The sequence below is a fragment of the Triturus cristatus genome, chromosome 7 (assembly GCF_964204655.1).
Source record: "Triturus cristatus chromosome 7, aTriCri1.1, whole genome shotgun sequence".
Lineage (NCBI taxonomy): Eukaryota > Metazoa > Chordata > Amphibia > Caudata > Salamandridae > Triturus > Triturus cristatus.
In genome coordinates this window covers 383322855-383338106 of record NC_140590.1, presented here as the reverse complement: position 1 = coordinate 383338106, position 15252 = coordinate 383322855, and positions in this window count along the sequence as shown.

Sequence of the window (15252 nt, the reverse complement as noted above, 5' to 3'; positions counted from 1 at the left end):
AATACGCTTAAATCCAATTCTTAGGAAATTCATCCGATTTGGCAACATCTCTGGGATTCACATAAACTGGAACAAATCCCAGATACTCCCCCTTAGACCCAACACTCCGAGTTTCCCCTAGACTACTCACTGAAGTAGTGTGCCTCGGAAATAAAATACCTAGGAGTGGTGATCTCCCGAGATAGCGAGGAGACACTACGTGCAAATTATGGAACCGCTCTTGACTCAATTACTAACTCGATAGCCCGCTGGATCTCGCTGCCACTATATCTGGCAGGGTTGATCTCATTGATGAAGATCGTAATTTTACCGAAACTACTTTATTTGTTTCTCAAAATACCATACTAGCCTGGCCACCCCTTTTTCGACACACTTCGATCTCAGCTTGTCAAGCTGGAATGGGGTGGTAAACAGCCCCCAGTGAGTTGGCAGACCCTTACACAACAATTCTCACAAGGCGGCTTCGAGGCCCCAGACATCCAATTATATTTTCTATGTGCCCAAGCTCACCATGCGATATATTGGCTTCATCCAACCTCCTTCCTAAATAAGAGAACACAAAGAATCAAGATGAAGCAATCACTTTCTCAACCCTCCATGGTCACCCTAAGGGGTTCCTCAGGGCTCAGCACTATCACCCATTCTTTTTAAAATACTCATGGAATCCCTGGCAAACGCGCTGAACTCTGCAAACATTCTATACCACCTGTATGCAGACGACACACAACTCTATATGAAAATCTTTTCTCCAGATGACTTCATCTCCCTCAATGCTGTTCTGCATACCACTCAAAGTTGGCTCACTGGCAACCACCTCATGCTGAACACAAAAAAACAGAATTCCATCTCATCTTACCTCCTAATCATACACCCAAGATAGACTTATGGCTGAAGCATCTAACTGCCTTTGACTGCGCTCACCTAATAATTGACTCCGCAAAATCCTTGGGAGTCATCCTAGACAAACACTTAAATATGCAGGCGCAAATCAATAATGCCACCAAGGGAGCTAACCATCTAACTATTCTGAGGAAACTCAAACCCTTCCTCCCACAGACTGACTTAAAAATAGCGGTACAAGCCCTAGTTTTACCAAGATTGGACTATGGAAACACCACTCTATACGGTCTTCCCAAATACAAGCTGGCCCCGCTGAGGTCATCACTTAGCGCTGCGGCCAGACTGGTCTCCGGAACTAAAAGAAATAACTACATTTCTCCGACCTTAAAAGTTCTGAACTTGCTACCATAAGAGTCAAGAATACAATTAAAGATCGCCTGCATAACCCCTAAAGCCCTGCATAGCAGTACCCCCAGTTACTTAGCACAAAAGCTAGAGCGGTTGGGAGGATGTAGACAATCGCGAAGTGCGAGTTCACTACTACTACAACCACAATCCTTCCACAAAAAGAGAACTGGTCGCACAGCAAAAGATGGAAAGCTCCTGACCCTCCGCACATACAAGCTTGGCGCCACTCTGTTTATTTATTTATTTATTTATTTAAAACATTTATATAGCGCAGCTATCACCTTACAGGTATCCTGGCGCTGAAGATAACTCCTAAAATAGATGCACTGGGAGATGACAGTAGGATAGTGAACAGTTAACATCTAGGAAACAGCCAAGTTTTGACCCGTTTCCTAAAAGGGAGAAGTTCACTTGTTTGACGGACATCCAAAGGCAATCCGTTCCAAAGTTTAGCTGCTGCAACCTTGAAAGATCTTCCTCCTGTCCTGACCTTTTAAAATCTTGGTACTTTGACAAGACAGGCCGTAGTAGATCGGAGGGCTCTGGTTGGAATGTACCAGTCAAACATAGATTGCAGGGGGCCGGGCCCGACTCCATGTAAAGCTTTAAAAACAAGACAGAGAGATTTAAAAGCAATTCGCTGTTTCATAGGGAGCCAGTGAAGCTCGGCCATTGCCGCAGTGGCCGAAGATCTCCTAGGCCAACCCAGGGCCAGTTTGGCAGCGGCTGTTTGAACTCTTTGGAGTCTGTCTAGCAGTACGGACGGGGCCTCGAGCATCAGCGCATTGCAATAGTCAAGGCGACTAAGAATGGTACACCTGACTATTAAGGCCCGGGCCTGTGAGGGAAGGAGTGGCAAGATCTTGCGAAGAGAACGAATAAGGGCCGAGCAGGTGAACACTGTTTTCGCAACCTGGGCTTCCATGCTGAGTTTGTTGTCCATCATAACACCCAGATTGCGAAACGTGGTGACCGGCTGTGGCTTTTCTGAGGTTTCAGGGGGCCAAAACTCCGCCGGGAACGGGCGGGCAATCCGACTTCCGGCACAGAACAAAACCTCGGTTTTGGAGGCGTTGAACTGTAAGGAATTATTGTGTAGCCAGCCAGCCGTGTCTCGCAGACAGACATGAAACGATTCCAAAGGAATCGATTCCTCACCCTCCCAAGAGAGGATGAGCTGAGTGTCGTCGGCGTAATTTATTACTTTTAGCCTGTGGGATTTTATTAACGTGATCAGTGGTTTTAGGTAGACGTTAAATAAAATCGGGCTAATGGACGAGCCTTGAGGCACCCCATGGATCACCGGGGAGAAGGCCGATTGAAACGGGGGGAGGGACACAGCCTGCTTCCTATCCCGCAGGAAGGAGTGAAACCAATGCAGGGCAGTGCCACCCACCCCGGCCTCTCTTAGTCTCTCCAATAGAATCACGTGATTGACCGTATCGAATGCGGCAGACAGGTCCAGCAGGATCAAGGCTACTGACTGGCCCCTGTCTGCACGCATACGAAGGTTCTCCATGGCAGTAAGTAGAGCTGTTTCGGTGCCATGGGCTGGACGAAAGCCGAATTGTATTTCGTCCAGGAAATGATTCTGCTCCAGATGTTTGGAGAGACACGAGCTCACCCAGCGCTCGGCAATTTTTGCCGGGAATGGTAGCAGGGAGATGGGTCGATAATTCTGTAGACACTCAGGGTTCAGAGAGGGTTTCTTCAACAGTGGCCTAATGAGAGCCTGCTTCCAGGGAGCAGGAACTAAGCCACTACGCAGGGATTGATTGCAGATCCTGCAAAGAGTGGGAAAGAGTTCCTCTCCGGATGTCTTCCAGTTTTTAGGGGGGATGGGGTCGAAAGGAGAGCCCGAGGAAATCCCTTGAGCCAGTTTATCGAATTCCGCCTCAGTAATGGAGGGAAACTCCCACAAGCAGTCCATAAGCTGGCACCCTGGGCTCACCACTCCATAATCAATGATGACGACCTCAGGGCTGGTTGGGCCGACCAGTGTGGGGGAAGTGCTCAGGTTTCGAATGATAGTCTCAATTTTTTCTTTGAAAAACAGCGCAAGATTGGCTGTTCAGAATCTGGAAAATACTTTTGGATCTGTTGGCGGCTGTACAAATTGTACAGCCGCCAGCAGATTTGGATTTCATAATCTCAGTTTTGTATTCCAAGAGTTTGGTTTTCCAGAGTTGCTTATTAGCATCGAGGTAACCCTGTCTACATTTTCTTTCGGCCTGCTTACAGGCCAATTTAAGGGCCTTTAACGAATCATCAAACCAAGGAGCTGATACTCTACCCTTGTGCTTGCATTTCTTTAATGGAACTAAGGAGTCAATAGTTGTCGATATCCTAAGACAAAAAGCCTCATAGTTATCCTCAACTGGACAATTTGGAGAGAAACTGCTCTCCACTTGGAACACGGCACAAGTAGTTCTCCGCCTTTCCAGAGCTTTCCAGTCTTTATACATGAATTCAGAGGAGATACTACGTGCCGGCATTTTAGCCCCCTTACAGTTGATGTAAAATTTAAGGAGGGAGTAGTCAGTCCAGCCCATGGGCAGGATATCATTCAGATGTACTAGCTGAGGGGTGGAAAAAATAAGATCAAGTCGATGCCCTGCTTTATGAGTGGGTTCCCTGACTAGTTGTTGCAGCCCCACGCTCTCACAAGAGAGCAAAAGATTATGCAGTCCAGTATCTAAAGGACCATTCGGCCATAAGTTAAAGTCCCCTAGAATAATTAGCTTATTGTGAGAAGTCGCCATATTGGAGAGAGAAGTAAGTAGCGATTGTTGATGCTGGGCACTGAAGGCCCCCGGTGGGCGATAACAGATAATTACCGTGAAAGTAGCTCCTAAGTGACTGTTAATTGAGAGGCCGAGGAGCTCGGTCCCAACAACCGGGTCCATATCTAGGATGTTAACGTGCCAGGAGGCTCTATAGATAACTCCCACCCCACCCCCCCCGACCTTTGGGTCTGGGTAGATGCAGGATTTTATAATCCTGCGGGCACGCCCAGTCAAGTTCGATTTCACAATCAGAGTTGGTCCACGTCTCGGTACAAAAAAGAGCAGCTAACTGATAAGTTTCTACTAATAGTTGAATTTCAGTGGCATGCTTCGGCAATGATCTTACGTTAAGAAGTCCGCCCGCTAGCAGACCCCTGATCGCAAAGTCATTCAATGGGAGAGCAGTGTCAGCGAAAGAAAGAAGTCCTTCATACGCATACTCACTCAGATTGAGCAGAGTCTCCCGAGAATAAAGTGAGGGGGAAGCTCCATGGCTTCTGGCAAATTGGGCAGAGTGGGCCGCGCTCGCCGCGGTCTGGTCGCGGACGGGCGCAGACGGGCTTGCCTTAGGCGCGCCTTTGGCGCGCTGCCGGCGCACCCGCTGCGCTCGTCCGCTGCGCTTCCAAGTAGTAGGCATTCTTATTGGTAGAGAAATAGGGGCGTGGCTTATTGTGGGGGGCGTGGCCTATCGTCTTGAGGGTGATGGCGGCGCTGTAGTGACCCTCCCTGCAACAGCGCTGGGACCGCTGTGCAAGGTAACCCCAAGACCCAAGGAGCAGCAATGAACAACAGCATTTTTGCGTGGGCCAAAGCGGAAAGCCTGCCCATTAAACGCGAGGAGACACCGGGATTGCGCAAGGTCCCCATTGCAACATACTGGGATACAATCTACCTTGCACTACAACGTAGCCTAGACACGCTACCCGTGGACCCCTCCAACATGCCAGCCTTAGGCAGCACTTAGTTCCCTAGGCAGCAGCAAGTGTGGGCCGCGCCGCTCTCTCGCTGTCAGACACAAACTACCTGTGACACTCAGTCGACACTCACTCTGGACATGGGGTAGCAGCCAGAGGCTGTCAGACATGAATGCTGCGGGCCATGCCATATACAGATGCACAAGGGGGAGGGGCGGACTACTGGCTGCATGTTTGTTAGCATACATTTTGCATTCCTCCTTTTACTTTCTTTTTCACCCTCTCTTATGTATGCGCAGTTCTTCGTTTTTGTTTTTAACAATGAATCTTTTATTGGCACCCAACTGCAAATGTACGCCAGTGTTCCTACTGGCTATATGGGACAGTATGCGCACATATGTGCGATAACGGACATTTGCCAGCACTTCTACCTCAGAGGACACTCATTTCGTGGACAAGGAATTGTTTATCATGCCTCCTTACTGTCTTCTTCTTTCTATCCTTTTACCCTTCGCTTGCCTACTGGAACAAGTCGTGCATGTACCTGTCAGTCGCATTCTTGATCACCCTGTGCATTGCCCGAGCGTGAACAGTAAATATGCTGTATGATTATGATGTGCCTTATATGCCAAGTGTAATGCCCAACACTGCTTGCTGTTTTCATATGACTTGTACTGTATCATTCTTAAAACCCAATACAATAGATTCACAAAAAAAAGAAAACTCCTTACCCCCAGATGTACACAGAATCTCTTCCTTTACCTCCTTCAAAAAAGAAGTAAAAATGCTTCTAATGAACAAATTCACATCCTAAGACTTTAATTCTTTGATGACTATAAGCCACCTATGCTATTCATATACCACTGTTTACCTCTTTTGTATTGAATGTAGATTTGCAAATGTATGTATATATTACCACAATCATCTATTGTCTATAAACAGTGTATTGTAAAGCGCTCTGATACCCTCGTGGGTCATGTTCGCGCTATATAAAACTTTGTAAATAAATAAAATAAAATATATAAATAAATCCACCACCATTCATGCCGCATCTAGCCATTGAACAGGGTTATATGGCCCCCTTACCCACGACCTCCTTCCTGGGAGCAAGGGTTCCTGGTGAAGACACTACATACTCCACAGTGGCATGTACTAATCTGGCATGGAAGCGATTTATAAAAAAAGTGCTTAAGCCATTGCTATTCTCACCGTTGATGCCCCTTCCATATCATCACCTTGCACCTGTTACTCATGAAGCCTCATGCCGTGGCATGCTTCACAAGAGACGCTAAAACACTTGGGGAAACCTCTACCACGAGGGAGTCTTTAAAGACAGGCAGGCAGTTCTGGGTGGTGAAAACACAACGCCATTAGAATTGTTTTTATACATTAGGATTAAACATGAGGCGAGAGATAATACCCCCGAGTTCCCACATGAATCGCCAATGTTTGACGCCCTGCATGCGGCATCAAGACTCTAATGTACTGCTCTATTAGAACGCCCAAGTACACAATACGACACAAGGAAGGGCTGGGACCTAAAATTAGACCTTCTGCTAACCGACAAACAGGGGATATATATTACTGCACGCAAGCAGGCGCTATAACAGCAAAAAGCTGCTTGCGGATTATATACTTTACATTTCTACACCGAGTATATTAAACGCCTGTGCGATTACATAGATATAGATTGAGGATGGATGACCGCTGTGATAGATGCCGACAAAAAGGAGCGGGCTTTCTATATTTGGCATGGCAGTGTGAAAAAGTACATAATTACTGGGTGGAGGTGCTGAAGTTCATTGCGCTGAGCCTGTTGCGTGCAAAAAGGAGAGTGGCGTGTAGTTGGGGCCGGGGGCGCGGCCCTAAATTCAAGGAATGGCTTACAGACCTCATATATTATATTGTAAAGACCAATTAACATCTTATGCGGAATTATTGCCAATATCGTCTCGCCCAAAAGACATCTTGGACCCCCTACTGACTTATCTGCACGACTGCTCAGACTGAAAATGCATGTGGGCCTCTCTCGCTCTCATCTGTTTATACTTCTAGTATAGAGCTGGAAAGATACAATCAGGAGGCAAGCAAACTACACACAGATACTAGATATGCATGACTGGGTCAGGATAATGAACCACCTATACCCTAAGTGTATCTACTCTTTGTACAGGCATCTGTCTGAAACATTACACATTGATTAATGTCTGTTAACTAATGTATTCACGACACCTCCTTTCATGTTCCACGGCTGCTATATTGCAAATTGTACACTTGTTGTAAAAATTGATCCATCTCCTTGATAACAACAGATGTATACCCATCAAATGTGTACGTAATTCTGTACTTTGTTGGAAAAATCAATAAAAACAGTTAACATAAATAAATAAATATGGATAAATACAGACGGCAATGTAAAATAAATGAATAACATTAAACCGCGAGCCCTTATTATAATTGCATTTATATATTGCTCACTATCCATGCGAGGGGTAGTACACGCTATATAATGCAAAAAAGGGGAGAGCGTTTTTTCCCCCAGTTATTCTAAATGGTTTTGCACTTACTCATTGCTCAGCAGCCAGTTTCTACCAACACCATCCTAAATTTGGAGGGTTTTTGATTTTCCTACTAAAAATTCCAAGTATTAACTAAGAAAATGCAAAGTGAAAATGGCAGAATTGGGGCAGTACTTAATTTGTTTTGCTGGTGGATGTACCATCCCTTATTAGTGGGGACAGAGGCTCTAAAAAGATGGTTCCAAGGATGACAGACTCAGTCCTCTGTGTAAAATGTTCCTGGCTGCCTGTCCTATCCCCGCAGGTAAGTCAGCTAAGGGCCTAATTATGACTACGGCGAAGTCATGGTGGTGGTTCATGCACCACCAGAGTGGCGGTCTACTGCCATATTCTGACTGTGGCAATCAGGCCACCACAGAACCACTGCTGCCGCCAGGTATCCACGTTCCCTGCAGTCTTGCAGCAGTGTGAGGCTGTTAATATGCTGTTGGTGCGTGCTGCAGCACCGCCAACCATATTACTAGTTTCCTCACCATCACAGTTTTCATGGTGATGAGCCCGCCATGAAAAGTGTGGCGGTGAGGAAACAAAGGGGGTGCTACATGGCCCCCTGTTGCCTCTGCGCCATGGGGTGCATGCAGGCGGGCACATGTTGTGGACCATTGTATGCATGAACCCCAGTTCTTGCAGGGCATGGACATAACAGTCCATGCCCTGCAGGAACTGCCTTTGATGCTTCTGATCCAGCGGAAAGCCAGGGACAAAACACTTCACATAACAACTTAAAATTTCAATGGTCCCATATACAACAACCAGATTTCCTGGCTGTTCGCTGGGGGTCAAGTTTTGTAATTCACTTTGATCTTGATTAGTTAACTCCCTGGAAATTCAATTTTCTTTTGATTAATCTTTATTCTTTGTCTAACTAATCTTCACAGATCAACTCTCTTCCTTTGGTCGATGGACCATTAGTTGAGTAGTTGATGGTGATATGAAAAAATTAACTAACTGACTTACAGATCTTAATGAAATAACCACAGACTCTGGGTAAGATTCAATTAATTTTATCTAAAAACTCAGTCAGAAATGAACGCTCATTAGTACAAATTCACAGTGCAAACACCATCAAGTTTTCATGGGAGAGAAAATTCATTTAACAATGTACATTTAATTCACAGACTCATTCAACAGATCAATGCATTAAGAGTGAATAGATGAAGAGACGGAAGGCATATAAATCATACATTTGCAAAGAGTATGCAAATTTGAGACAGAATAATAATTACCCAAAGGTGATTATGGAAACCCAACTCTCTTGCCAAAGGGCTGGTGGTGGTCTCCTGATTTAGACTCAGGAGACAAAGGCTAGAGGACAGGATCAGGACAGGGTAATGCTTACTAAACTTCTCTATAAACCTGACGCACCAGGGCGTATCCCTCTCTTACACTCTCGATATTCTTCCGTAATCTTCAATCTAATCAGGTTGTAATTCAGGTAATGAATCTTTCCAGTCTGTTCTCTTTTGTTCGGCTGCAGCTCTTGCCCACACCTCACTCAGCATTGACGTCTCTCAAACTAATCCAAGTCACTCCAGTTATACTCTTTATTTCTGCATGTTCCACCCTCAAAAGTTGCAAATATCAGTGGATCACGGACTGTGATTGGGCAGGGTCAGGGGAGTTGTCCTCACCTCATGCTGACATATTCACTTCTTTAATAAACCTTATTGTCTAACAAACCCTTCCCCTTTAGCTCATTCATTTATTTATTTTATTTCCTTTTCACATTCATGTGATGTTTCAATTCGAAATGCACTTGAATACATTTCTACAGTCTAGAGGATGGTTCACACGGTGGCTTGTCCTTGGCCTTGGCAGCCTGTCAGCAACACGGTCAGCAGGTCACATTATTATCCCATCGCGCATGTCCTAACTCGCATCCATCTTTGCCGCCATCTTTTTCATTTGCCTACCACATTAGGCCCAAACGTACACTATTAGTAAAGGGATCATAAACAAATGTTAATTTCTCAAATGCACGATTTTCAGTGTTCACCACCCACTTCTACTCTATCCCATGTTACTTTTTTCTTTGTTAAGCATAAGCATTAACAGCGACAGCTCTCTTTAAGTTGAGGCAAGTATATGCTAGGCACGCGGTACCTCAAGACCCAGTTAGTAATTTCTGTGCATGCGTGAGAGTTTTCCCTCTCAAAACCTGTTAGTCACGTTACTAGCTACGTAATTATAATTCGCACAGGCGCAGAAATGTTTTCCCGTTTAAAGCGGGTTTTAGTTGTGTTGCGTTTTATTTGAATTAATTAAGCATGTGTAAAGCTCTTATTCCCCTATGTAGAGGTTTTGCGTGTATATTAATTTAGTTTTCTTTATTATTTTACCGATTAGTTCTGTTAATGAGGGAATTCTCCGAGAAAGTTTCATTTTCTTGAATCCTTGCTCCATTAATCCCCCCCTGATGGCATTTTAGAGCCATCATAAAATACCCATTATTAACAAGGGCCAACTTTATCTATTTTTGGTATCTACATTAGATTCCATAAGCCCTTCATTTTTCTCTTTTATATTAATTTCTCTCATTTTTCCATATAGACTCATTTTTCATTCCTTCGAATTCAATTTCATACCCTTCTTCTCTTTCTTCCCATCCTTTTATTCTTTGTTTCATTCAACGATCTCGTTCTCAAGCTTCCTTTGCAACACTTATATGTCATTATTATCAACAAGAGGACTAATGCTATTAATATTACAGGTATTAATATTTTCCCTAAAAAGCTACTCCCAAATGTGGAAAACCAGCTACCTATAGTGGAAATACTTTTACTGAATCTTTCCCAAACACCGTCAACCTCCAGTTGGGTTAAGTCTTTATGAATTTTTGTAATATTCCTGATATATCCCTCAATACCTTTACTTTTGTCTGGGTTATATGTACAGCAGTGTTGAACTTTCAACATGCCACAGACTCCACCCTCTTTTGCCAATAAAATATCAAGGGCAAGCCAATTTTGCAAAACCATAGATCTGATTGCGACCATTTCAGTTTTGATCATTAAGAATCCTCCAGCAGTATCTGTTGATAAACGATCAACTACTGTGGACAATTGGCATATTTTATGTGAATTCAATACGACTCCAACTGACGGTGTCAGTGCACCAAAGATATCACCTATTATTTCTGAAAAAGGTGCTCTCTTGCTTCTTGTTAGTCCTTTACGTATTACATCTATTTAATTGTTCTTAGCTATGTGATATACCTTCGGGAAGACAATGCCGAGGTAGCAACTTCCGTACCATCGTGCAGGCAACCTATAATACGCATTTTTACCGCACACATAATATATACCCGGGAACACAGGATCAGTTCCCTCTTTTAGTCCCCATCCCCCCATGATTAGGAACGTATGTTCACATTCGCTAGTACCAATGAAAATACTATTATACTCAGATTTTTAATCTATGTAGACAGAATTTCCCCAATTTTGACAAGTCTAAGGACAGTGCAGCATGAGTCTCGCCTTTCTTATAGTTTATTTCCAATGTAGCCCATGGCGGTACATGTGACTTTTGCTCAACAGCTTTCTCTTGGAAATCCTGCCTTCTTTCGTCTACTAAATTTAGAAAATCTTTTTCTTCATCACGCAAAAGACATGTTAAATTATTTCTATGAGCATGTGATATGTCTATGGGATTCGTTGTTAGGAGAAATTCTCCCATGAATTCTGCATTTTTACCACTAAGTACCGGATTCATATTTCTTCTAACAGGGATTTCTGAAAATACTAAATCCATTAGAATAAAAATATTGCAACTTACCTGTAACATAGAACAAACTAGTTACAACACTACAAGACACACCATAATTTAATGGAAGATGGTGATATGTCATGCCTTCCGAAACAGAAGTAGGTAATTTCATGCAGACATAACAGTCACTCACATCCATTGTGTCTAAGTATTGATAAAGGAGTTTAGTAAATACATTTAATGACAAATCACTATTTGATTTGTCATGATAGTACATGCTTTTATCCCTTTGTTTTAAATTTGTGGTAGTAGTTTTCTTAGTAACTACATTCATTCTTTCACTAGTATTTGTGTTATTACGGTTATTAGTCACCATTAGAACAGGTATTATAACTGTTAATAACAACCATATTAACATTAATATTGTAATGCTACATAAACAACACTTAACACATCTTTGTTTTAAACTAGATTTCGGATGTTCAGTCACTTTTACTTCTGCCATTTTAGTATCTAAATTATTCAAAATGTATTTTCTTTAAAAAAAGAACACGTATAATGTAAAAGCCTTGTGTGATCCCACACTTCAAAAGCTTTCAGCTTCAGTTATCCTTTTCTTCAGATCCGTTCTTCTTCTACTTGATAATCTTTTCAATAAATCCGACCTTTATGTAAAAAGTTTTTATTTAAGGTGGTCTCAATTCCCTTTCTTCAGATCCTTCAACAGTGTCACTTTTTGGTTCTTCATTTAAATCAAGATTTTCAAAATCTTCGAGGATTATGTAAGTCCACTCTGGGGCCTTATATTTTCTGTTTGGTATCCTCACTCCTTTTGATAACCTTAATGATCTTTTTCTTGATTGTTCTTCCTCAACTAGACTTGATACCCCATTTACTTACTCTAGTTCTTTCCCTGTTTTTCTTCTTAGAAAGTATCTCAGTCTTTTTACTCCACTCGGCCAGTGATCTCCTTTTCTAACTCTTTTTGTCTGTACTGCCTTGTCACCTTCTTCACCTATTGCAAGTGTCCTTTTATTTTCTCTTTCTTTTGGTTGGTTTTGTTCTAAATTCCCTACTTTTTCTTTTTCTGTTGTTTGTTTTTATTCTCGACTCTCTGATCTTCTCTGTTCTTCTTCTGATTGGCTTTGATCTAAATTTTCTGCAATTGATTCTTTCCCTTTTCCTAAATGTGCTGGATCTGAATTTTCTGCAATGGATTTCTTTTCCTTTTCTTCTTGTAACTGAATTTGATCAAAGTTTTCTGCAATACGTTCTTCTTCTATTTCTGACTGAGCTGAATCTGGGCTTTCTGCAACAGATTCTTCTAGATTTTGCTTACTTTGTTCTGGTCTTTCAAGTTCAAGATCTCCTTTGGTCTTTACAGCAGCCTCTTTAGTCCCAGTAACTGGTGCCCACTCTACTTGACTTGTACTTGGCTGTTCATCATCAATGCGCTCTTCAGAGTCTGTTTCTCTGATTTCTTCGACTTCCCAACTTTCAGCTTCCTGGCTCTTTTCTTTGTTGTACCAGTTGCTGCTTTTGTAGTTCAGGTGGACTTGGTACTCCTTGGGTATGGCTGGCATGAATCCAGTTTGGAAAGCCAGCACACTTTACTGCTGTTGTTGTAACCAATATGATTTGATGTGGTCCTTTCCACCTGGGCTCCAAACACGATTTCCTTGTGTGCTTCTTCACCACGACCCAATCTCCAGGACACAAATCATGAGCTTGGTTTGGCTGTGCTGGGATTGCATCTTCTCCAACCTGGTGAGACACAGAACATACCAGATCAGCTAGTCCCTTACAATAGTACAACACTAGATCATCAGTTATATTCATCAATTTGTTTCCGGATACAAATGCTTGTCTCATTACTCTTCCCATGAGTATTCCGTGTGGACTTAATCCTATTCTTTGGTCAGGAATGCTCCTAACGCTCATCAATACAAAGGGCAAAGCATCAGGCCATATCAGTGAAGTGGATGCACACACTTTCCCTAACCTGGATTTTATTGTGCCATTTAGCTGCTCAACAACTCCAGAGGCTTCTGGTCGATAGGCACAATGTAATTTTTGCTCAAGTTTGAAAGCTGTACAAATTAGTTTGATTACCTCATTATTAAAATGAGGTCCTCCATTTGATTCCAAAGTGACTGGAAATCCAAATCTAGGTGTGAGCTCTCTCAACAGCAGTTTGGCAACTGTAAGACTGTCATTTCTTCTCGTGGGATAAGCTTCTACCTTTCGAGAAAATAGACATACAAAGACAAGGACATACTTCAAACCATTGCATGGTGGCAACTCAATGAAGTCAAGTTGCAATCTGGTGAATGGTCCCTCTGCTTTTCCAATTTTTCCCTAACTGACAACTGTCTTCCTTCCTGGGTTTTGCTGTTGGCAGGTCAAACACCTCTGACAGAGACTTTCTACAACTACCCTAAACTTTGGATTATACCATGTCTGTCTGAAATGTCTAATCATGGCGTCCCTCCCAATGTGTGTAGTTCCGTGATATACCCTAGCCATTTGTGACAACAAGCTATCCGGCATTATTGGCCTACCATCTAGGCACACCCACACTTCATCGTCTGCTCTTCCTGTGCAACCTGATTTGATCCAGTGTTCCTTTTCTCTTGTGTGTGCCTCATCCTGTAACTGCCTAACTTCATCCCATGTTTCAAAGGCAGAGAAAAACATTAGTTGGCAATTGGTAACTTCTTTTTCCAACCCTCTGTTCAAGGACATTGTATGTCGAGCACAAAATTGTGCAATTTGGTCAGCATACCGATTACCCAATGTCACATAATCATTTCCTCACTTATGTGCAGCACATTTGACCACAGCAATTTCTTTCGGCAATTGTAATGCTTCCAATAGTTCTTTGACATTTTTCCCATTTCTGATAAGAGATCCTGAAGGAGTCAGAAATCCCCTCTATAGCCACAATTGGCCAAATTCATGCACAATCCCAAAACCATATTGACTATCCTTAAATATGGTTACTCTCAATTTCTTCCCAATTTTACTTGCTTTGGTTAGAGCGAACAATTCGGCTATTTGTGCAGACTTGACTCTTCTTAAACAGGAAGCTTCTAGAGTACCTGACACAGTACACACAGCATAGGCAGAACTAAATTCTCCATTCTCCCTTCTCAAGCATGACCCATCAACAAACATTACGTAGTCTGACTCTTCTAGGGGGACGTCAAGGATGTCAGGCTTGGGCTTTGTTCACATTTCTGTCACATCCAGACAATCATGATCAACTTCCTCTCTCACTTCTTCACAGTATGAATCAGGTAACAAAGTCACGGGATTCATCATGGTGCATCTTGTCACACTTACATTATCAGCATCCAATATTACTCTTTCATACTTAGTCAGCCAACTAGGGGTCAAATGCTGAGTACGAGTCCTTGTTAAAAGGATCTCGACCGAATGTGGCACATATACTTTTACAGGATGTCCCATCACAATCGATTCACTCTGTTCCAGACTCACACAAGTAGCAGCTACTGCTTTTAAGCAGCCAGGTAATGCCGCAGCCACTGGATCAAGAGTAGCAGAGAAGTATGCCACTGGATGTCGGGACAATCCGTGTCTTTGTGTTAACACTGAAAGTGCACAACCTTCTCTTTCACAGCAGAACAAAGCAAGCTCTTTAGTATAATCTGGCATTCCCAATGCTGGCGCTTGAGACAAACAACTTTTCAGTTTTATAAATGCTTCCTCACTTTTATCATCCCATTCAATTGGATCCATCACATATTTTCGTGTTAACCTTATCAAAAGCCAACCACTCCTAAAAACATTTGCACTTCTTTCTTTGTCTTAGGCAGGCTCATTTGTTGAATTACTTTTATTCCTTCTGATGCTACTTTCCTGAATCCTCTTTCTATCTTGTGCCCTAAATTTGGACTTCTTGTCGACAAAACTGTAATTTTTCTGGCGACACCTTGTGTCCTCCTTCTGCTAAATGGTTCAGTAAAGCTTTGCGTGTCTTTGATGTCACCAATAGGT